The sequence below is a fragment of the Trachypithecus francoisi genome, unplaced genomic scaffold (genome assembly GCF_009764315.1).
Source record: "Trachypithecus francoisi isolate TF-2019V2 unplaced genomic scaffold, Tfra_2.0 Lachesis_group20, whole genome shotgun sequence".
NCBI classification, from domain to species: domain Eukaryota; kingdom Metazoa; phylum Chordata; class Mammalia; order Primates; family Cercopithecidae; genus Trachypithecus; species Trachypithecus francoisi.
The window spans coordinates 51954777-51978995 of record NW_022681466.1 but is presented as its reverse complement, the minus strand read 5'-3'; the positions used below and the strand labels follow the sequence as shown (position 1 = coordinate 51978995).

Sequence of the window (24219 nt, the reverse complement as noted above, 5' to 3'; positions counted from 1 at the left end):
AAATAATTAATAGGTGAACTTTTTAAGAACTCAATCGACTTATCTTTTTTTTGAGATGGAGTTTCGCTCTTGTTGCCCAGGCTGGAGTACAATGGCATGATCTCGGCTCACTGCAAACTCTGCCTCCTGGGTTCAAGCAATTCTCCTGCCTCAGCCTCCCGAGTAGCTGGGATTAATGGCACATGCCACCACGCCTGGCTAATTTTTGTATTTTTAGTAGAGACAGCCTTTCACCATGTTGGTCAGGCTGGTCTCGAACTCCTGACTTTGTGATCCAACCACTTAAGCCTCTCAAAATGCTGGGATTACAGGTGTGAGCCACCATGCCCAGCCCTTATCTTTTTCTTTATACTGACTTGGAAAAGTTTTCTTCATTCCCTTTTTGCCTTTCTGTTGATTTGGAAATTCTATCGTTTGTCTTTATAATGGTGGTGGTTTCCCTTCTTATATCTAGTAGTTATGATAAAACCTGTGTTCCTCTAGTAATGTTGCCAAATTGATCAACAAATATGTTTCCCAAAATATTTTATCCACTCACTCCCCAACCCTTCACCTAGAGGAAAATTTTGGAAATTGAAATTTTTAGTTCCTCACTTTCCCACTGACCCCATGCCCAGCTTCTCTGAAGTAAACTTTCTTCTGAAGACTCCTTCATGAGCATTTACATTTGGTATTTCTTATTTGGTATCATAACCGTAAGGCCAGCTCCAAGAATTGCTGATGACTTTTGTTGTTCTTTTGTGTCCACAGAGCTAAGAACTGAGCCCAGCACTCAAAATATTTGTTGAATGAATAAACTATCCATTTAGATATAACTGTATTTATTACAAGATCAATTGTTCACAACAAGCATTGTGCTCACCATCTACCATACTGAGGTTTCCTTTTTATTTTACTTTATTTTCTTGAGATGGTGTCTCTCTGTGTCACCCAGGCTGGAGTGCAATGGCATGATCTTGGCTCACTGCAAACCCCGCCTCCCAGGTTCAAGCAATTCTCCTGCCTCAGCATCTCGAGTCACTGGGAATAGAGGGGTAGGCCATTATACCCAACTAATTTTTGTATTTTTAGTAGATACATAGCTTCATTCACCATGTTGGCCAGGCTCAGCTGGAACTCCTGACCTCAAGTGTTCACCTGCCTCAGCCTTCCAAAGTGCTGGGATTACAGGTGTGAGCCACTGCACTCAGCCTGAGGTCTCTCTTTAAATATGATTAACAATTGATTAGAGAATTTTTTTTCTTTTTTTTTTTTTTTTTGAGACTGTTTCACTATTGTCACCCAGGCTGGAGTGCAGTGGCCCGATCTCGGCTCACTGCTACCTCCACCTCCTAGGTTTAAGTGATTCTCCTGCCTCAACCTCCCAAGTAGCTGGGATTATAAGCAGCCACCACCATGCCTGGCTAATTTTTGTATTTTTAGTAGAGACAGAGTTTTGCCATGTTGGCCAGGCTGGTCTTGAACTCCTGACCTCATGATCTGCCCGCCTCGGCATCCCAAAATGCTTGGATTACAGGCGTGAGCCACTGCACCCGGCCTAGAGAACTTTTCAGTATTTTCCTCAGGTAGGGTGCACGGGTGATACTGAGTACCTAAGTGTTTAACTTATCTTCTTTTGCCCCAAAAGATGAATGACATTTTGTCTGGGGACAGATTTTTTTTTTTTTTTTGAGACATGGTCTCACTTTGTCACCCAGCAATTTGATCATGGCTCATTGCAGCCTTGAATTACTTGGCTCAAGGGATCCTCCCACCTCAGCCACCCCTGTAGCTGGGACCACCGTGCTCAGCTATTTTTTCATTTTATTTATTTTTATAGAGACAAGGATCTTGATATTTTGCTTAGGCTGGTCTCAAACTCTTGGGCTAGAGTGAGTCTCCCACCTCGGCCTCCCAAAGCGCTGGGATTACAGGTTTGAGCCTTTTTTTTTTCCAGACAGAGTCTCGCTCTTGCAGTGGCACGATCTCGGCTCACTGCAACCTCTGCCAGCTTGGTTCAAGCGATTCTCATGCCTCAGCCTCTCAAGTAGCTGGGACCATTGGCATGCGCCACGATGTCTGGCTAATTTTTGTATTTTTTTCTAGAGACGGGGTTTCACCATGTTGGCCAAGCTGGTCTCGAACTCCTGGGCTCAAGCAGTCTGCCCACCTCAGCCTCCCAAAGTACTGGGACTACAGGCATGAGTCACAGTGCTGGCTGGAAATGAGAATTTTTTTTTTTTTTTTTTTTTTTAAGATGACTCTCACTCTGTTGTTCAGGGTGGAGTGCAGTGGTGTGATCTTGGCTCGCCAGAACCTCTTCCTCCTGGGTTCAAGCGATTCTCCTTTCTCAGTCACCCCAGTAGCTGGGACTACAGGCATGTGCCACCACGCCTGGCTAATTCTTGTATTTTTAGTAGAGATGGGGTTTCACTATGTCAGCCAGACTGGTATCGAACTCCTGACCTCGTGATCCGCTCGCCTCAGCCTCCCAAAGTGCTGGGGATTACAGGTGTGAGCCACCATGCCTGGCCAGAAATGAGAATTCTAATGCTAGTTTTGTTTTCCTTTTTTATAAAACAGCCTCTTTCTTCAGTGTGAAAACTTGTGCACCTCTCTCTTTTCCCATGGAATTTAGGACTTTCGCCAGGATGTGTGTATAGGTATACATATATGTTTATTACTCTTGTCTAGATGGCCTGATAAAGAAGAAAATCAAAATTACATTTATACATTATAAATTAAGAAGAAAATTTAACTAGAGAAACAGAATAAACTCAAAACGCTTATTACAGGATCTTATATGCTTTCTTGGGTCCTTTGGAAAATATTTTCATCATCTCTGTTATACCCTCTTAGTAGCATACATGAGTTTGGGTAGGTTTTGATAAGACTTACTAAATCATAACGTCTATTTTTATTTTTATTTTCTGAAACAAGGTCTAACTCTGTCACCCAGGCTAGAGTGCAGTGGTGTGATCATAGCTCACTGCAGCCTTGAACTCCTGGGCTCAAGGCATCCTACTTCAGCCATAAAGTAGAATAGAGATTGCCAGGGGCTGAGGGAGGAGGGAGTGGGGAGTTACTGTTTTTTGTTTTTTGTTTTTTTTTTTGAGACGGAGCTTCCCTCTTGTCGCCCAGGCTGGAGTGCAATGGCGCAATCTCAGCTCACTGTAACCTTCACCTCCCAGGTTCAAGCAATTCTCCTGCCTCAGCCTCCCAAGCAGCTGGGATTACAGGCATGCACCACCACACCAGGCTAATTTTGTATTTTTAGTAAAGACAGGGTTTCGCCATGTTTGTCAGGCTGGTCTGGAGCTCCCAACCTCAGGTGATCCACCCACTTTGGCCTCCCAAAGTGCTAGGATTACAGGCGTGAGCCACCGCGCCTGGTCCGAGTTATTCTTGATGAGTTTCTGTTTGGGGTGATGAAAAAGTTCTGGAAATAGTGGTGATGCTGCACACTGTGAATATATTTACTGCCACTGAACTGTGCACTTATATAGTTAAAATTTTATGTTATACAGTATATATTTTACCACAAACAAAAAGAATTCTTCCTGGACTTTAAAGCACAAGCAGAATGAATAAAGAAAAGAATGCCTCATCATTTGCACATTGTGGATGCACAATACGGCAGTAGAGTCCCAATATCAATGCCCATTCATGAAAATCAAAAGTGGTTGTTTTTGTACCTAGAGTAGTCAAATTAGTAGACAAAAAGTAGGATGGTGGTTACTAGGGGCTGAGTGTACGGGGATTAGAGAGTTTTTGTTGTTGTTTTTGGGCTTTTTTGAGACGGAGTCTTGCTCTGTAGGCCAGGCTGGAGTGCAGTGGCCCAATCTCAGCTCACTGCAACCTCTGCCTCCCAGATTCAAACAATTCTCATGCCTCGGGCTCCTGAGTAGCTGGGATTTCAGGTGCCTGCCACCACACCCAGCTAGTTTTTTTGTTTTTAGTAGAGACTAGGTTTTGCCATGTTGGTCAAACTCATCTTGACTTCCTGACCTCAGGTGATCCCCCCGCCTTGACCTTCTAAAGTGCTGAGATTACAGACGTGAGCCACTGGACCCTGCCGGGAGTTCTTTAATGGGTATAGTTAGGGAAGAAGAAAAAGTTCTGGAGAGGGATGGTGGTGATGGGTGCACAACAGTATGAACACACCTAATGCCACTGGACTGTACACTTAAAGAGTTAAAACGGTAACTTTCGGCCGGGCGCGGTGGCTCAAGCCTGTAATCCCAGCACTTTGGGAGGCCGAGACGGGCGGATCACGAGGTCAGGAGATCAAGACCATCCTGGCTAACACAGTGAAACCCCGTCTCTACTAAAAAATACAAAAAAACTAGCCGGGCGAGGTGGCGGGCGCCTGTAGTCCCAGCTACTCGGGAGGCTGAGGCAGGAGAATGGCGTGAACCCGGGAGGCGGAGCTTGCAGTGAGCAGAGATCCGGCCACTGCACTCCAGCCTGGGCGGCAGAGCAAGACTCTGTCTCAAAAAAAAAAAAAATAAATAAAAAATAAAAAAAAATAAAAAAAAAATAAAAAAAAAAAATAAAACGGTAACTTTCATGTTGTTGTTGTTTTTCTTTTCTTTTCTTTTCTTTTCTTTTTTGAGAGAAGGAGTCTTGCTCTGTCACCCAGGCTGGAGTGCAATGGTGCAATCTCAGGTTCAAGCAATTCTTCTGTCTCAGATTCGAAAGTAGCTGAAACTACAGGTGTGCACCACCACACCCAGTTAAGTTTTGTATTTTTCAGTAGAGACGGGGTTTCACTATACATTGGCCAGGTTGGTCTCGAACTCCTGACCTCAGGTGATCTGCCTGCCTCAGCCTCCCAGTTTTGGGATTACAGGTGTGAGACACTGCGCCCAACCTTTCGTGTATGTATGTGTTTTTCACAATTTAAAAAATAAAAAAGAATTTTTTTTTGAGACAGGGCCTCACTGGTGCCCAGGCTATAGAGCAGTGGCAAGATTTCAGCTCACTGCAGCTTCGACCTCCCCAGCTCAAGGGATCCTCCCGCCCCAGCCCCCCAAGTAGCTGGGACCACACATGCAAGCTACCACAACTCACTAATTTTTTTTGTAAAGACGGAATTTTGTGGCCGGGCGCAGTGGCTCATGCCTGTAATCCCAACACTTTGGGAGGCTGAGGCGGGCGGATCACAAGGTCAGGCGATTGAGACCACCCTGGCTAACACAGTGAAACCCCGTCTCTACTAAAAATACGAAAAAATTAACCGGGCGTGGTGGTGGGCGCCTGTAGTCCCAGTTACGCGGGAGGCTGAGGCAAGAGAATGGCTTGAACCCGGGAGGCGGAGCTCGCAGTGAGCCATGATCCTGCCATTGCACTCCAGCCTGGGCGACAAAGCAAGACTCTGTCTCAAAAACAAAAAAAGAAAGAAAGAAAGAAAGAAAGAAAAAAAAAAGGAGGAGGAATTTTGCCATGTTGTCCAGGCTGGTCTCGAGCTCCTGGGCTCAATTGATCCGCCCACCTTGGCCTCCCAAGGTGCTAGGATTACAGACATAAGCCACTGCACCTAACTGACATTTTTTATTTCTTTTTTTTTTTTTTGAGTCGGAGTTTCACTTTTGTTGCCCAGGCTGGAGTGCAATGGTACGATCTTGGTTCACTGCAACCTCCGCCTCCCGGGTTCAAGCAATTCTCCTGCCTCAGACTCCCGAGTAGCTGGGATTACAGGCATGCACCACCACGCTCAGCTAATTTTGTATTTTTAGTAGAGATGGGGTTTCTCCATGTTGGTCAGGCTGGTCTCGAACTCCCGACCTCAGGTGATCCGCCTGCCTCAGCCTCCCAAAGTGCTGGGATTACAGGCGTGAGCCACCACGCCCAGCCTGAAAAAATGTTTTAAATGGGCATTTTTGACTCCAGCTTAGGCCCCTAAAACCAACATGATGAAGTCTCTGGTGACTCAGGATAAGGAGAAACAGAACTAGTATGTGATGTGTTCACAGAAGGAGAACAGATGCAACACTGAACTCCAAAGGGAAAAAAAAAGTCCTGGTAAATCTGTACAGGCTTTTAAGGGAATCTGAAAATGGTATGGTGTGTTTGATTTGCTTTTCTCTAAAGCACTGCTCTGTAAGTTCCTATGCAGGGGGTGGAGCTGCTAGAAATAAAGAAGCAAAAGAGAGTAAATAATGGTACCTTCATATGCAAATGTGCTTTTCAGATTGGATCTGTCTGTGCTTGTTTTGAGCTGTACCTGGTAAGGCTCCCTCCAGAAACAGAATTCAGCAGAATCCGCAACAGCCGCTAGGGGGCAGGAAGCATGTGTCATACAGATCGGGCACTGACAAAGGGTTAATGCAATTAACCAAGGGGCACCATTTCGTACCCCCAGGCTTGAGAGGCGGGCAAGCTACTCCAGCCTCCTACAAGTGGGGAAAGACTTTGATGGAGTTTCAGGTGGACTGGCAGGCTGTACTCTCAACCATAGCAGGAGCACTCAAATTTCTCAGCTCATGCAGCAGGCCTCATTTCTATCCCTGATGGTATTATTTATCTCAATATTTATATCTCTCTTATCAGCATACTTGTGGTAAATGTTATTTTTCTCAGCGTTTTCAGGGGCACCACTAACCTTTGTGCCAAGAAGAAAAAGAAGCCTCTCCTGGACAGACACAACCTATTAGGCCCAGAACTTGGCAAGCTGCCTGATGCCGTTAAAGGAAAAGTTATTCAATGATACTTGTAAAGGACAGTAAACAAGACTTTATCTGGGACCATCAAGATGGGTATAGAAACCACCGTAGTCGGATTTTGCTATAGGGGAGAGAGATTGGCCTCAACTCTAAATACAGCATGGGCAAGTGGGAATTTACAGCCAAGGAGCAGGGTGGAGGTCAGTGGATAGAAAATTACTAAGAGGAGTAAGGGGGATTCTGGCCAAACCTACCTAACAGGACTCTTGCTGAAGACAGGCCAAGGTGACCCAACATCCGCTGGAGGATGATGGGGGATGAGAAACCTAATCAGATATTGAAGATGATCAGATATCAAGATACAGGGTTCTGGCTAAAATGACTTAGCAGAGTTCTTTTGCTAAAACCAAATTTATAAGGAAGTACACAGATGGGCCTCTGGAGAAGGTTCAGAAGCCTGACTGAAGTTTGTCCAAGCAAAGAATCTTTGTCAGTGCCTCTGAGTGAATTAGAAAAAGACACCCCTTCTTCCTGTGCAGCCCTATGTGGTAGTCCTGAGTGTTTACTAAGCACCAGGCACTGTGCTGAGACGAACTTTGCAAACTTTGTCTAACAATCTTCACAAAAAGGCAAACACTTTTATTGTCCACATTTTTCTGCTGAATCCCAAAGTGCTGGGATTACAGCCGTGAGCCACCACGCCCAGCCTGAAAAAATGTTTTAAATGGGCATTTTTGACTCCAGCTTAGGCCCCTAAAACCAACATGATGAAGTCTCTGGTGACTCAGGATAAGGAGAAACAGAACTAGTATGTGATGTGTTCACAGAAGGAGAACAGATGCAACACTGAGAAAATTGAGGGTGTGTGTAAGTAACTCACTCAGGGTCACACAGCTAGCAAGTGGTAGAGCTCAAAAGGATGGATAATGACCTCAGATGTCCTGAACTTCTTCTCACATCCACTGAACTCACCAGAGTCTCCCCCCGCCTCATCCCAAACTACATCCTCACAGCAGCAAGAGTGATTTTCTTAACTCTTTATTGCTATACTAACTAATGTATATCATGTACAGGTAGAATTCAAACAATAGTAAGAATATCCAACTATGACAAGCAATGGAGCTTTATCAATTGCTCTGATGTGCCCCATCATCCCCTCACCGCTCAAGAGGTAACCACCCTTCTGACTTTTGTGCTCATCTTTATCACATAGAAGTACATATATCTAAATAACATTTAGTATCATCTGGTTTCTTCGGGGTTTTTTTGAGACAGGGTTTCACTCTGTCACCCAGGCTGGAGTGCAGTAGTGCCATCTCGGCTCACTGCAACCTCCACCTCCTGGATTCAGGTGATTCTCCTGCCTCAGCCTCCTGAGAGCCTGAGATTACAGGCACGAGACACCATGCCTGGCTAATTTTTTTTTTTTGAGATGGAGTCTCATTCTGTCTCCCAGTCTAGAGTACAGTGGCGTGATCTCGGCTCACTGCAACCTCCGCCTCCCAGGTTCAAGCAATTATCCTGCCTCAACCTCCTGACTAGCTGGGACTACAGGCTCATGCCACTATGCCCAGCTAATTTTTGTATTTTTAGTAGAGACGGGGTTTCACCAGGTTGGCCAGGCTGGTCTTGAACTCCTGACCTCAGGTGATTGGTCTGCCTCGGCCTCCCAAAGTGCTGGGATTACAGGTGTGAACCACCACTCCCTGCAGTCTCATGTTTTTGAACTCATTATATAAGTTAACAATGCATGCATTCTTCTGAGACTTTTCTTTTGTGATTCATGCATATTGATGTGTATCCTAGAGTTGATGTGTGTTCATTATTGCACAGGATGAACTTTCTACAATCGTCCATTTTTCTGTTGATGGAATATATATTTACAGTTATTGCTATTCTGAACAATGTTGATATAAACATTCTTGTTCATCTCTCCTGGCACACATGTGCAAGAGATTCTCTAGTGTATGAGATGTTTAAAAATCTTTTCAGCTAGGCACGGTGGTTCGCGCCTGTAATCTCAACACTTTGGGAGGCCAAGACAGGAGAATCACTTGAGCCCAGGAATTCAAGACCAGCCTAGGCAACATAGTGAGACTCCTGTTGCAACAAAAATAAAATAAAATAAATGAGCTGGGCGTGGTGGTGCATGCCTGTGGTCCCAGCTATTTGGGAAGCAGAGGAGGGAGGATCACTTGAGCCCAGGAAGTCAAGGCTGCAGTGAGCTATGATCATGCCAGTGCACTCCAGCCTGGGTGACAGAGCAAGACCGTGCCTCAAAAAATAAATAGTAGAAAAAATTTAAAAATAAAAATACTTTCAGGCAATTTGATTATGAATATGTGACAAAGTTTCACTATAGTCTTGCTACAACAACAAAGGCCTCTGACAGACCAAGTCAAAGATTTCTCTCTTGGTAGAAACAATGGGGAAAAATGACTACATAATCACTGTTTAGACTGTATACAAAAGAAATGCCTAATTGAAGATCTTGATAGACTCTTGACTGATAGCTGATATTCACCTTGGTGAGTGGGGATCTAGTTTCTCAGGAGAGTGTCTTAATTCGATTACAAACTATCAAAAAATTGCTTAAATTTTTTGTTGGGGTCGAGGGTAAGAGACAGAATCTCCCTCTGTCACCCAGGCTGGAGAGCAGTGGTATGATCATAGCTCACTATAGCCTTGATTCCTGGGCTCAAGGATCCTCCTGCCTCAGCCACCAAACAGTTAAGACTGCAGGTGCATGCCACCACATGAGGGAATTTTTTAAAGTTTTGTGGAGATGGAGGGTCTTGCTATGTTGTCCAGACTGGTCTCAAACTCCCAGCCTCAAGCGATCCTCCCAACTTGGCCTTCCAGAGCGCTGGGATTACAGGCATCAGCCACCACTCCTGGCCCAAATATTTTATTAGGAATACTACTGTCTTCCTTGAGGAGGTTGTGAATTACATAACCCAAAAATATTCCACCTCAAGCCAAGTTTAGGACAATTTTTCTTTTATAATAACTGCAGTTGGATTGCTGTATCTAGGATATGTGCATATTCAATTTTGTTTCTAAAGGGGTTATACCAGTTTACAGTCTTGCCAACAGTGGGAGAGAGTTCCTATTGCTCTACATCCTATCCAATACTTGATGTTGTCTGAACTTTTAGTTTTTTGTTTTTTTTTTCTAGAAATGGGGGTCTCACTTGTTGCCCAGGCTGTTAAATTCTCAGCCTCAAGCAACTCTTCCACCTTGGCCTCTTAAAATGTTGGAATTACAGGAGTGAGCCACCACACTTGGCTTTAATATTTTTTTGCCCATATGGAGGTTGTGAAATGGCATCTTGTCATGGGTTTTATTTATTTATTTATTTATTTATTTATATATATATTTTGAGGCAGAGTCTCACTCTGTCACCCAGGCTGGAGGGCAGTGGCACCATCTCGTCTCACTGCAACCTCCGCCTCGTAGGTTCAAGCGATTCTCCTGCCTCAGCCTCCTGAGTAGCTGGGATTACAGGCATATGCCACCATACCAGGCTGACTTTGTGTTTTTAGTAGAGACAGGGTTTCACATGTTGGCCCGGCTGGTCTTGAACTCCTGACCTTAGGTGACCCACCTTTCTCTGCCTTCCAAAGTACTGGGATTACAGGTGTGAGCCACTGTGCCCAGCCTTACCTTTTTAAAAGAATAGTTTGGCTATTCCAGATCCTTTCCATTTACATATAAATTTTAGGAACAGTTCGTCAATTTCTATTTTTAAAACAGGCTGGATGCAGTGGCTTATGGCTATAATCCCGACACTTTAGGAGGTCAAGATGAGAGGATCACTTGAGGCCAGGAGTTTGAGACCAGTCTGGACAACATAGGAAGAGACCTCATCTCTACTTTAAAAAAAAAAAAATTAGTCTGGCAAGATGACTTATCTTTGTGTCCTAGCTACTTGGGAGGGTGAGGGGGGAATTGCTTGAACCCTGGAGTTCAAGGTTGCCATATCTATGAATGTACCACTGCACTCCAGCCTAGGTGACACAGTGAGACCTTGTCTTAAAAAAAAAAAAAAAAAGTCAGCCAGATGCAGTGGCTCACGCCTGTAATCGCAACACTCTGGGAGGCTGAGGCAGGCAGATCACCTGAAGTCAGGAATTCGAGACCAGCCTGGCCAACATGGAAAAACCCCGTCTGCAATAAAAATACAAAATTAGCCGGGCATGGTAGTGCATGCCTGTAATCTCAGCTACTCAGGAGGCTGAGGCAGGAGAATCACTTGAACCCAGAAGGCGGAGGCTGCACTGAGCTGAGATCTGGCCACTGCACTCCAGCCCGGGTGACAGAGCGAGACTCCGTCTCAAAAAAAAAAAAAAAAAAAAGAAAAGCAGGCAGGAAAACACGAAAAGGAGAGATAGGCCTGGCCTCCCAGGCTATATCTTTCTTTTTAATTTTTGAGACAAGAGTGTCACTCTGTTGCCTGGGCTGGAGTGCAGTGGCATGATGTCAGCTCATTGCAACCTCTGCCTCTCGGGTTCAAGTGATTCTCCTGCCTCAGCCTCCTGAGTAGCTGGGATTACAGGTGCCCACCATGACACCCGGCTATTTTTTATATTTTTAATAGAGGTGGGAGTTCCCCATGTTGGCCAGGTTGGTCTTGAACTTCTGATCTCAGGTGATCCGCCCACCTTGGACTCCCAAAGTGTTAGGATTACAGGTGTGAACCACTGATCCCGGCCCCAGCCTACATCTTTCTCCTGTACTGGATGCTTCCTGCCCTCGAATGTTGGACTCCAAGTTCTTCAGTTTTGGGACTGGGACTGGCTCTCCTTGCTCCTCAGCTTGCAGACGGCCTATTGTGGGACCTTGTGATCACATAAGTGAATAGTTAATAAACTCTCCATTATGTGTATATATGTATATATACACACACACATATAACCCCGTTATGTGTGTGTCTATATATACATGCTATTAGTCCTGTCCCTCTAGGAGAACCCTGATTAATATACCCATCTCTGCTAAAAATACAAAAATTAGCCAGGCATGTTGGCACGCACCTGTAGTCCCAGCTATCCAGGAGGCTGAGGCAGGAGAATCGCTTGAACCCCAGAGGTGGAGGTTGCAGTGAACTGAGATGGCGCCACTGTACTCCAGCCTGGGCAGCAGAGTGAGACACCATCTTAAAAAAAAAAAAAAAAAAAAAAAAAAACTTCCTGTTGACCAGGTCTGAAAAAATTAAAAAAAGAAAAAGTAGGCTGGGCACGGTAGCTCACACCTGTAATCCCAGCACTTTGGGAGGCCAAGACGGGCAGATAAGAGGTCAGGAGATCAAGACCATCCTGGCTAACATGGTCTTGTGAAATCCAGTCTCTACTAAAAATATAAAAAATTAGCTGGGCGTGGAGGCCGGCGCCTGTGGTCCCAGCTACTCCGGAGGCTGAGGCAGGAGAATGGCGTGAACCCAGGCGGCGGAGCTTGCAGTGAGCCGAGATCGTGCCACTACACTCCAGCCCGGGCGACAGAGCGAGACTCCGTCTCAAAAAAAAAAAGAAGCCTGTAATCCCAGCACTTTGGGAGGCCAAGACGGGCGGATCACGAGGTCAGGAGATCGAGACCATCCTGGCAAACACAGTGAAACCCCGTCTCTACTAAAAAATACAAAAAACTAGCCGGGCGAGGTGGCGGGCGCCTGTGGTCCCAGCTACTCGGGAGGCTGAGGCAGGAGAATGGCGTAAACCCGGGAGGCGGAGCTTGCAGTGAGCTGAGATCGGGCCACTGCACTCCAGCCTGGGCTGCAGAGCGAGACTCCGTCTCAAAAAAAAAAAAAAAAAGAAAAAGAAAAAGAAAAAATAATAATAAAAAAAGAAAGTCTTTTACTTTTACTTACTGGGATGCCTTCATGCTCATTGAGGATTTACTTAACTATATATATAGAATATAAACAGATACATTTCTATACATGCTTATACCTGTGAAACAATCACCATAATCAAGATAATAAACATTTTCCTCACCCCTAAAAGTTTTTCCTGCCTTTATAATTCATCCCATCTCATTCCTCCTCCTTGCCTCCATCCTCAAGTGATCACCGATCTTTCTCTTTCATTAGTTTGCATTTTCTAGAATTTGATATGGAATGAAATAATACAGCTTATGCCCTTTTTTGGTCTGGGTTCTTTCACTCAGCATAATTATTTTGAGATTCATCTATGTTATGTGTATCAATGGTTCATTTCTTTTTACTACTGAGTAGTATTCCATTGTATATACTACAATTCATTTTTATTTTGTTGTTATTTTTGAGACGGAGTCTCGCTCTGTCGCCTAGGCTAGAGTGCAATGGCATGATCTTGGCTCACTGCAACCTCCGCCTCCCACGTTCAAGCAATTCTCCTGCCTCAGCCTCCCGAGTAGCTGGGACTATAGGCGAGCACCACCATGCTGGGCTAATTTTTGTATTTTTAGTAGAGATGGGGTTTCACCATGTTGGCCAGGCTGATCTCAAACTCCTGACCTCAAGCAATCTGCCTGCCTCGGCCTCCCCAAGTGCTAGGATTACAGGTGTGAGCCACCACACCCAGCCTACAATTCATTTTTTAAATCACATGACCTTATTATGTGCCCTTCTCTTTGCACTGGCTAGGGAAGAAAAACCAAAAATCTCTCCCAAAACCCCACTAAATCTATGGCCTACCTCTACCAAAGGAAAAACTTCAAAACCAGCATTTTGTATACTAATCTCATTCCTAACTGCATTTTCTCTTTTTCTCTCCCTTTGTATATGTTCCTTGTCCACTTATCTTTATTTTATTTTGTTATATATATATTTAATTTAGTTATCTTGGATATTTTCTGGAACAAGAACTAATTACAAGTAAACAAGGCCAGGCGCAGTGGCTCATGCCTGTAATCCCAACACTTTGGGAGACCAAGGCGGGTGGATCACTTGAGGTCAGGAGTTCAAGACTAGCCTGGCCAACATGGTGAAACCCCGTCTGTACTAAAAATACAAAAAATTAGCTGGGTGTGGTGGCACGTACCTGTAATCCCAGCTACTCAGGAGGCTGAGGCAGGAGAACCACTTGAACCCGGGAGGCGGAGGTTGCAGTGAGCCAAGATCTCACCACTGCACTCCAGTCTGGGCTACAGAGTGAGACTCCGTCTCAAAAAAATAATAAATAAATGAATACAAGTAAACAATGCTCTGTTTTTATTTGACTGTATCAGTTCCTTCCTCCTGCTTTCTTTAGGGACACTGGCTTTTGTAGACTGAGCCTACTTATAGATGCTCATCATATCCTGCTTGGACAAATGCCACAATCTCTGAAGTGCTGTAATCTAATCTTCCTTCTAATCACCTGCTATGATGTCACCAAATTATCATTCTAAAATAGAAATCTGATCATGTCATTCCCATGCAATACACAGGAAGAAGTCTTAAGTTCTTAATATAGCAAGGTGGGTCCTTCATTTGTCACTCATTCATTCAATAAATATTTACTGGCTGGGCACGGTGGCTCATGCCTATAATCCTAACACTTTGGGAAGCCGAGGTGGGTGGATCACTTGAATCCAGCAGTTCAAGACCCATGTGGGCAATATGGCAAAACTCTATCTCTACAAAAAAAAAAAATATATATATATATATATATGAAAAATTAGCTGAGCATAGTGGTGTGTGTCTGTAGTCCCAGCTACTTGGGAAGCTGAGGTGGGTGGATCCCTTGAGGCTGGGCGGTCGAAGCTGCAGTGATTGCGTCACTGCACCCCAGTCTGGGTGACGAGTGAGACTCTGTCCCCCAAAAAAAAAAAAAAAGATTAATTACTTAAAAATAAATATTTACTAAGTGCTGATTAGGTAGAAGGCACTATGCCAGCTGGCTACGTGTGGAGATATGGTGATAAACTAGATAGACAAGGACTGTACCCTTGTGGAGTTTACGTTCTACTTGGGGGAAAACAAAGAGATAAGCAACCAATCAAGCAGTAAAGTTACAGACTGAACAAATACAAAATATTTTTTTTTTTTTTTTTTTTTTTTTGAGACGGAGTCTTGCTCTGTCGCCGGGGCTGGAGTGCAGTGGCCGGATCTCAGCTCACTGCAAGCTCCGCCTCCCGGGTTCACGCCATTCTCCTGCCTCAGCCTCCCGAGTAGCTGGGACTACAGACGCCCGCCACCTCGCCCGGCTAGTTTTTTGTATTTTTTAGTAGAGACGGGGTTTCACAGTGTTCGCCAGGATGGTCTCGATCTCCTGACCTCGTGATCCGCCCGTCTCGGCCTCCCAAAGTGCTGGGATTACAGGCTTGAGCCACCGCGCCCGGCCACAAAATATTTTTTTTTGAGACAGAGTCTCGCTCTGTCACTCAGGCTGGAGAGCAGTGGTGTGATCTTGGCTCACTGCAACCTCTGCCTCCCAGGTTCAAATGATTCTCCTGCCTCAGCCTCCCAAGTAGCTGAAATTACAGGTGCCCACCACCACGCTCGACTAATTTTTGTATTTTTAGTAGAGACGGGGTCCACTACCACATCCAGCTAATTTCTGTATTTTTAATAGACACAGGCTTTCAACATGTTGGCCGGGTTGGCCGCCTTGACCTCCCAAAGTGCTGGGATTACAGGCGTGAGCCACTGGCACCCAGCCTAATATGAAATTGTTGAGAAAGAAATAACCTGGGTGTTATGACTGAGTTGCAGGAGCAGAGGTGGATGTCAGAGGTCTTTCTGAGGTGGCAACAGTTACTCTGCCTAAAATATGAAACAGAAATGGCCATGAGAAGAGTTTTAGGCAAAGGAAACATTGGTTGCAAAGGTCCACAAATGGGAAAAAATTTGGTGTTTCCTAAGAACTACAGATGGCCAGGATGACTGGAGATGACGAGGCTGCTGGCGAGTTGAGCCCTGGCTGCTTCTCCCGTGGAAAACCACAGGCCCACAAGCAGCTGCCCTAAATTCCAGCTATAAATTGCTCCCCACTATTTCCTCAATACTCTATGCCTTCTCATCTTTCACCTATTCCCTCCTGCCTTGTGACTGGGTTTCTAAATAATGCCTTCTCTGAAATGTTCTGGTTCCCCTCCTGCCCTACTCCAGACAGCTAAACGGCCCCTTCCTCCTCTGTGCCTCCACAGAAGTCTGTATGTGCCTCTGATTGGTCTGTCTCAGTCAGCAATCAGTTAGCTTTCTACATAGCTAATATTTATTGAGTGCTTTCAATGCCCAGGATCTGTTCTAAGCACTTTAGCCATATTAATGCAACCACATGAGGCAAGTCCATTTAATCCTTAAGAACATGGCCAAGTGGCTCCCGCCTATAATCCTAGCACTCTGGGAGGCCAAGGCAGGCAGATCACCTGAGATCAGGAGTTCGAGACCAGCCTGGCCAACATAGTGGAACCCTGTCTCTACTAAAAATACAAAAATCAGCCAGGTATGGTGGTGCATGCCTGTAATCCCAGCTACTCGGGAGGCTGAGACAGGAGAATCGCTTGAACCCATTAGGCGGAGGCTGCAGTGAGCCAAGATTGTGCCACTGCACTCCAGCCTGGGCAAGTCAGAGTGAGACTGCATCTCAAAAATCAATCAATCAATAAATAAACTCTCGACACGAATCAACTCACTGAATTCTCCAACAACTCCTTAAGGTGGATACTGTTAGTCCTCACAATGACCCCTTACAGGCACCAAGACCATCTTTCTCTTGGGTGGAGTCCATATCCTGTCTCAGTCAGCAATCCAAATGCCTCCCACACCCAGAACTTGCTCAACAAATGTCTGCTGACTGGATGAATGACCTAGTATCTTTCTCTTGGCTCAGGATTCAAACTTCAAGAGCATAACAGTGCCCAGGAATAGCTAGCTGGAGGAATTTACGATAATGGTTGTAAATGCGTTGTAGTATGTACACATCAATAAGAACATAATATAAAGGCTGATTTAATATGTATAATCACTGCATTTCAAATTTATGTATCAGAGATTGTAATATATATATATACACACACACACACATATATATACATACACATATATATATGTATTAGGTCCCTTAAGTGTAATCGATGTTTAAATGCAACACAGCTGGCCATAAATCTAATGGGTCTCGCTCTGTCACCCAGGTCAGAGTGCAATAGCATAATCTTAGCTCACTGAAACCTCCGCCTCCCAGGTTCAAGAGATTCTCCTGCCTCAGCCTCACAAGTAGCTGGGATTACAGGCACCCGCCACCACACCCGGCTAATTTTTTGTATTTTTAGTAAAGACCAGGTTTCCCCATGTTGGCCAGGGTGGTCTCAACTCCTGGCATCAAGTGATCCACCCACCTTGGCCTCCCAAAGTGCTGAGATTACAGGTATGAACCACCGTGCCCGATCTAATCTATGTTTAAATGTCCTATCTCGGCTGACTGCAACCTCCACCTCCTGGGCTCAAGCAATCCTCCCACCTCATCATCCCAGATAGCTAGGACTACAGGTGCATGCCACTGCACCCAGTTGTTTTGTATTTTTGTAGAGATGGGGTTTTGCCATGTTGCCCAGACTGGTCTCAAACTCCTGAGCTTAGCTCAAGGAATTCACCCGCCTCAGCCTCCCAAAGTGCTGGGATTACAAGTGTGAGCCACCGTGCCCATCCATAACATAACTTTCTGACAGCTTGGGAAATTGCTACAGCAAGCCTCAGTTTCTTGATTTCTTGACTAGGCTTGAGAATTCCCTAGAAAAGCATAGGAAAAAATAAAATATCAGTCTCCTAAAGGACAGCTCTGAAAAGGCAATGGAAACTAGGCAAAAAGACAAAGATTTAAGACTCATCTTAATTTGACAAGGTAGGATGACATCTAGTCCACATTTTTTTCTTTACAAATAGGGAAACCAAAGGTTAAAAATGAGTAAATCGGCCGGGCGCGGTGGCTCACGCCTGTAATCCCAGCTCTCAGGGAGGCAGAGGCGGGAGGATAGCTTGAGCCCAGGAGTTCGAGACCTGCCTGGGTAATACAGCGAGACCCCGTTCTCCACAAAAAGGAAAAAAAAAAAAAAAGACAAAAAAAAAAAATGAGTAAATCAGGCCAGGCGCAGTGGCTCACGCCTGTAATCCCAGTACTTTGGGATGCCAAGGCGAGCAAATCACAAGATCAGGAGTTTGATACTAGCCTGAACAATATGGTGAAACCCCATTTCTACTAAAAATACAAAAAAAAAAAATTAACCGGGCTTGGTGGCGGGCGCCTGTAGTCGAGCTACTCGGGAGGCTGAGGCAGGAGAATCGCTTGAATCCGGTAGGCAGAGGTTACAGTGAGCTGAGATGGCACCACTGCAGTCCCGCCTGGGTGACAGAGCGAGACTGCATCTCAAAAAAAAAAAGAATAATAATAATGTCAGGTGCAGTGGCTCACGCCTGTAATCCCAGCAATTTGGAAAGTCAAGGTGGGTGGATCACCTGAGGTCAGGAGTTCGAGACCAGCCTGATAAACATGGTGAAACTCCCTCTTTACTAAATACAAAAAATTAGCAGGGTGTGGTAGTGCATGCTGTAAACCCAGCTACTTGGGAGGCTGAGACAGGAGAATCACTTGAACTCGGGAGGCAGAGGATGCAGTGAGTCAAGACTGCACCATTGTACTACAGCCTGGGCAACAAGAGAAACTGTACCTCTAAAAAAAAAAAAAAGGAAAGGAAGAAAAAAATGGTGCAACTGCTACGGAAAACAGTATGGTGATTCCTCAAAAATTAAATATTGATCTTTTCTGCATTTTGGAAAAGAAAAAAAATAAAATTTTAAATTAAAAACTTTTTTTTTTTTTTTGAGATAGAATCTCGCTCTGTCGCCCAGGCTGGAGTGCAGTGGTGCAATCTCAGCTCACTGCAAGCTCTGCCTCCTGGGCTCACACCATTCTCCGGCCTCAGCCTCCCGAGTAACTGGGACTACAGGTGCCCGCCACCACGCCTGGCTAATCTTTTTGTATTTTTAACAGAGACAGGGTTTCACCATGTTAGCCATGATGATCTCAATCTTCTGACCTTGTGATTCGCCCACCTTGGCCTTCCAAAGTGCTGGGATTACAGGCGTGAGCCACCGCGCCCGGCCAAAAACATTTTTTTACAGAGACAAGATCTCACTATGTTGCCCAGGCTGGTCTCAAACTCCTGAGTTCAACTGATCCTCCTGAATCGGCCTCCCAAAGTGCTTGGATTACAGACGAGAGCCACCATTTTGGGCCAGGCACTGTGGCTTGCGCCTGTAATCTCAGCACTTTGGCAGGCTGAGGTTGGAGGACTGCTTGGGGCCAGAAGTTTGAGACCAGCCTGGGCAACATAGTGAGATTCCTGTCGCTACAAAAAAGTTAAAAATTAGTTAGGCATGGTGGTACATGCCTATAGCCCCGACTACTCTGGGCGCTGACATGGAAGGATCCCTTGAGTCTGGGACATCAAGGCTACAGTGGGCTGTCATTGCACCACTGCACTTCAGCCTGGGCAACAAAGCAAGACCCTGTCACCAAAAAAAAAAAATTTTTTTTTACATTGAATTATCGTATGGTCCAGCAATTCCACTTCTGGGTATATACCCCAAAAGATCTGAAAGGACTTGAACAGATATTTGTACACCCATGTTCACTGCAGTATTATTCACAATAGCTAAAATGTAGAAACAACTCAAGTGTCCATCAACAGACAAATGGATAAAGAAAATGAGGTAGAGGCCGGGCGCGGTGGCTCAAGCCTGTAATCCCAGCACTTTGGGAGGCTGAGACAGGCGGATCACGAGGTCAGGAGATCGAGACCATCCTGGCTAACATAGTGAAACCCCGTCTCTACTAAAAATACAAAAAAAAACTAGCCGGGCGAGGTGGAGGGCGCCTGTAGTCCCAGCTGTTCCAGAGGCCGAGGCAGGAGAATGGCGTAAACCCGGGAGGCAGAGCTTGCAGTGAGCTGAGATCCAGCCACTGCACTCCAGCCTGGGTGACAGAGCAAGACTCCGTCTCAAAAAAAAAAAAAAAAAAAAAAAAAAAGAAAATGAGGTAGATACAAGGGAATATTAGTCTTAAAAAAGGAGGCCGGGTGCGGTGGCTCACACCTGTAATCCTAGCACTTTGGGAGGCCGAGATGGGCAAATTACTTGAGGTCAGGAGTTCAAGACCAGCCTGGCCAACATGGTGAAACCCCGTCTCTACTAAAATACAAAAAAAATTAGGCGGGCATGATGGTGGGTGCCTGTAATCCCAGCTACTAGGGAGGCTGAGACGGGAGAATTGCTTGAACCCAGGAGACAGTAGTTGCAGTAAGCTGAGATCTTGCCACTGCACTCCAGCCTGGGCAACTGAGCAAGACTCTGTCTCAAAAAAAGAAGGAAATTCTGTCACATGCTAAAACATGGATGAACCTTGAGGACATTATGCTAAATGAAATAAGCCAGTCCAGGCATGGTGGCTCATATCTGCAATCCCAGCACTTCAGGAGGCTGAGGTTGGAAATCGCTTGAACTCAGGAGTTTGAGACCAGCCTGGGCAACATGGTGAAACCCCATCTCTACAAAAAATACAAAAAAATTAGCCTGATGTGGTGACGTGTGCCTACAGCCCCAGCTGCTCAGGGGCTGAGGCAGGAGGATCACTTGAGCCTAGGAGGTCAAGGCTATAGTGAGTCGCGTCTGCACCACTGCACTCCAGCCTAGGTGACAAAGCAAGGCGCTCTCTTAAAAATAAATAATTAAATAAGCCAGTAACAAAAAACACATATTGTACAATTCCACTTATATGAGGCATTCAAGTAGTCAAACTCATAGAGACAGAAAGTAGAATGGTGGATGCCAGGGTTGGGAGGAGGGGGAAAAGGGAGTTATTGTTCAATGTAGACAGAGCTTCAGTTTTACAAGATGAAAAAGTGCCAGAGATCTGTTGCACATGGCCGGGCGCAGTGGCTCACGCCTGTAATCCCAGCACTTTGGGAGGCCAAGGGGGGTGGATCACTTGAGGTCAGGAGTTTGAGACTAGTCTGACCAACATGGTGAAACCCTGTCTTTATTAAAAATACAAAAATTAGCTGGGCGTGGTGGTGGGCACCTGTAATCCCAGCTATCTGGGAGGCTGAGGCAGGCGAACTGCTTAAACCCGGGAGACGGACGTTGCAGTGAGCAGAGATCATGCCACTACACTCCAGCCTGGGCAACAAGAGCAAAACTCTGTCTCAAAACAAACAAACAAAAAAACAAACAAACTGTTGCACAATAATATGAATATAGTTAACACTAGCAAATTGTACAGTCAAAATTGGGGGTAAATGTCAGGTTATGTGTTTTCTTTTCTTTTTTTTTTTTTTTTTGAGACAGAAATCTTGCTCTGTTGCCCAGGCTAGAGTGCAGTGGCGAAATCTCGGCTCACTGCCAGCTCCGCCTCCCAGGTTCATGCCATTCTCCCACCTCAGCCTCCCGAGGACTACAGGTACCCGCCACCATGCCCAGCTAATGTTTTGTATTTTTAGTAGAGACATGGTTTCATCGTGTTAGCCAGGATGGTCTCGATCTCCTCACCTTGTGATTCACCTGCCTCGGCCTCCCAAAGTGCTGGGATTACAGGTGTGAGCCACCGCACCCGGCCAGATTATGTATTTTTTTTAAATCACAATTTAAAATTTAAAAATAAAAGTTTTTTTTTTTTTTTTTTTTGAGATGGAGTTTCGCTCTTGTTGCTCAGGCTGGAGTGCAATGCCACCATCTTGGCTCACTGCAACCTCTGCTTTCCAGGTTCAAGTGATTCTCCTATCTCAGCTTCCCAAGTAGCTGGGATTACAGGCATGCGCCACCATGCCTGGCTAATTTTGTATTTTAGTATAGACGGGGTTTCGCCATGTTGGCCAGGCTGGTTTCAAACTCCTGACCTCAGGTGATCCACCGCCTGTCCTCAGGCGATCTGGCCTCCCAAAGTGCTGAGATTATAGGTGTAAGCCACCATGCCCGGCCAAAAAAAAAGGTTTTTAAATGCTTAAGCAAATTGGGGATTATATGGTATTTGGTTTGTTACCTTCAGCTTTCATGAATTTATGTAATATTTCATGATAACAATATTGTAGCCAGGCAGAGCGGCTTGTATGTGTAATCCCACCTACTTGGAAGGCTGACACAGGAGGAGTGCTTGAGCCCAGGAGTTGGAGGCTGAAGTAAGCTATGTTTGCACCACTGCACTCCAGCCTGGGCAACAGATACTTTAAAATAGATAATAAATACATATGTTAAAAAACATTTAAAATAGCTATTTTTTTGTTTGTATTTGAGATGGAGTCTCACTCTGTCACCCAGGCTGGAGTGCAGTGGCGTGATCTCAGCTCACTGCAACCTCTACCTCCTGGGTTCAAGGGATTCTCATGCCTCAGCCTCCCAAGTAGTTGGGATCACAGGAGTGCGTCACCACGCCCAGATAATTTTTGTATTTTTAGTAGAGATGGGTTTTGCCATGGTGGCCAGGCTGGTCTTGAACTCCTGGACTCAAGTGATCCACCTGCCTCAGCCTCCCAAACTGCTGGGATTACAGGCGTGAGCCACTGAAATCTGCCTAAAGTAGCTATTTTTTAATGGATAGATTTCTGTACTTTTCAGGCCTAACATGAAAACAGTACAGAATTTTGCTCTGTGTTCCTTTGGGCATTCAATATCAACGTTTCTCACTTGCTTATAAAAAATCAGGAATTCATTTACATAATTGAACTGAAATAGCCAAATGTGAAATATAAAGGAATTCACAAATCAGAGATTAATTCCACATTTTAAACATCACCAAATAATGTCAAGAAAACAACTGTGAACTTTTAATTGGAACTACAGTTTTCTCACAGATTTTCATTAAAAGGCATCTAGCCAAGCAAAATCACTTCGATCTCAGAATCAATCCCCCTTTGTTTCTTTTGAAGGAACTGCCAAGGCAAATAGCATTTGCCTATGGAGATGAAATACAGTACTCTACTGTCTTTTTGCTTTGTGTTTCAAGGCTGTCACAAAATTTCTTTTCTCCAGTTGAACAAAAGAGAAAATTTTTCGTCTTTTTCGTCACTGAACAAACATTTATTGAGCACAGTGCCTACTGTGCCAGATTACCAAATTCTTGATCTTAGGTTACCAAATTACCTACTTTGGGAAAACACTGAACCAGGAGCCTGTATGACTAACTATAAGTTCTGGCAACTGCTAGAACTTCCCAGTGAAGTCATTATACCAGTCATGAGATCTGCCTTCTAGCTCATTCTTCGATCAACATGTATGATTCAGGAGGAGCTGCTTGTTGGTGAAATAAATTTAGAATCACTGTTAGGCTAACAAAAAGGAAAATCCATACTTTGTATAATCAAATAAACGTTTTATAAACTACCTCCCAAGTCGTTCAAAATCACTTCCAAAATTATCTTAAACTGTTTATTTCTATCTCCTGCTTATTCACGTCAGGAGACAGTAGATCCCGGTTTTACTTAATTTAACTGAAAGTTGTCTAGGTGTTAACTCATATACCAGCTCATTTGTCAACAGTTTCTTAACGTTATGATCAGGTATGTTGAATTTAGTAATTAGCGACCTTTCTAAGTGATGTTTACTTAATTGTATTAAGTAAACATTTCTAGACTACTTCTCACATTATGCACATTTCTAGACTACTTCTTACATTATGAAGGTTGCTATCACGTGAAAAACAGGCAATTTCATGTTTACTTCCACCCCACCCCCGTGACTCTGCCAGGCACCAGGATCCAAACACATCTGCCTTACTCACCTTCCTTGGGTTATCTCCTTCCAGGACGAGTGGCCACACCCAGGGTGTAGGGAAACCCGTCGCTTGGTCCTAGCTGGTTAACCCCACCCTTGCACAACAAGCACGTCAATGGGAGCAGTATCAGCTACTTTCTTATAAGTGAATTCCCGTTTCTTGAAATGGGGTTTCGGCTCCCTAATCTGCACTTTTTTTTCCTACCAGTTTGGAGAAACAGGGAAGGACTGGATTTGCAGGTATTACCGGAGCCAGAGCGAAGCCCAGCCACTGTCACCCTGGACTCCAGCCTCACCTCTCTGGGCCTGGTGGTGAGGGGCTTCAGCAACAGGTGCCCGGTCCCCACAGAGGGTCCCACTCTCAACTCCAGATTTACAGACTGTCCTAGGGCCGTGATGAGGATTAAGACAACGCAATTAAGAGCACTCTGACTACAGAAGCATGATTTAAAGCTCCACAACCCTGCAATAACCATGAACAAAAATAAAAAATGGCTAGTCTGCCAGGCACAGTGGTTCATGCCTGTAATCTTAGCACTTTGGGAGCCCGAGGGAGGCAGATCTCTTGAGCCCAACCGTTCAATGACAGCATGGGTAACATAGCAAGACTCTGATCTACCAAAAAAAAAAAAAAAAAATCAAAAAAATTAGACCGAGCACGGTGGCTCACACCTGCAATCCCAGCACTTTGGGAGGCCGAGGCAGACAGATCACCTGAGGTCAGGAGTTCAAGACCAGCCTGACCAACATGGTGAAACCCCACCTGTACTGAAAAATACAAAAATTAGCCGGGCATGGTGGCAAGCACTTGTAATCCCAGCTACTCAGGAAGCTGAGGCAGGAGAATCGCTTGAA

The 24219-nt window shown here is 45.0% G+C and overlaps 1 long non-coding RNA gene across 1 annotated transcript; it reads right to left on the bottom strand.

The window, feature by feature from the left end:
• Positions 1–2462: 2462 nt before the first annotated feature.
• LOC117066423 lies at positions 2463–23917 on the bottom strand. Its single transcript, XR_004430333.1, has 3 exons — positions 23372–23917; positions 6148–6255; positions 2463–2678 (listed from the first exon to the last, which is right to left on the bottom strand). It is a non-coding gene; the product is annotated as an uncharacterized LOC117066423 (long non-coding RNA).
• Positions 23918–24219: the final 302 nt, after the last annotated feature.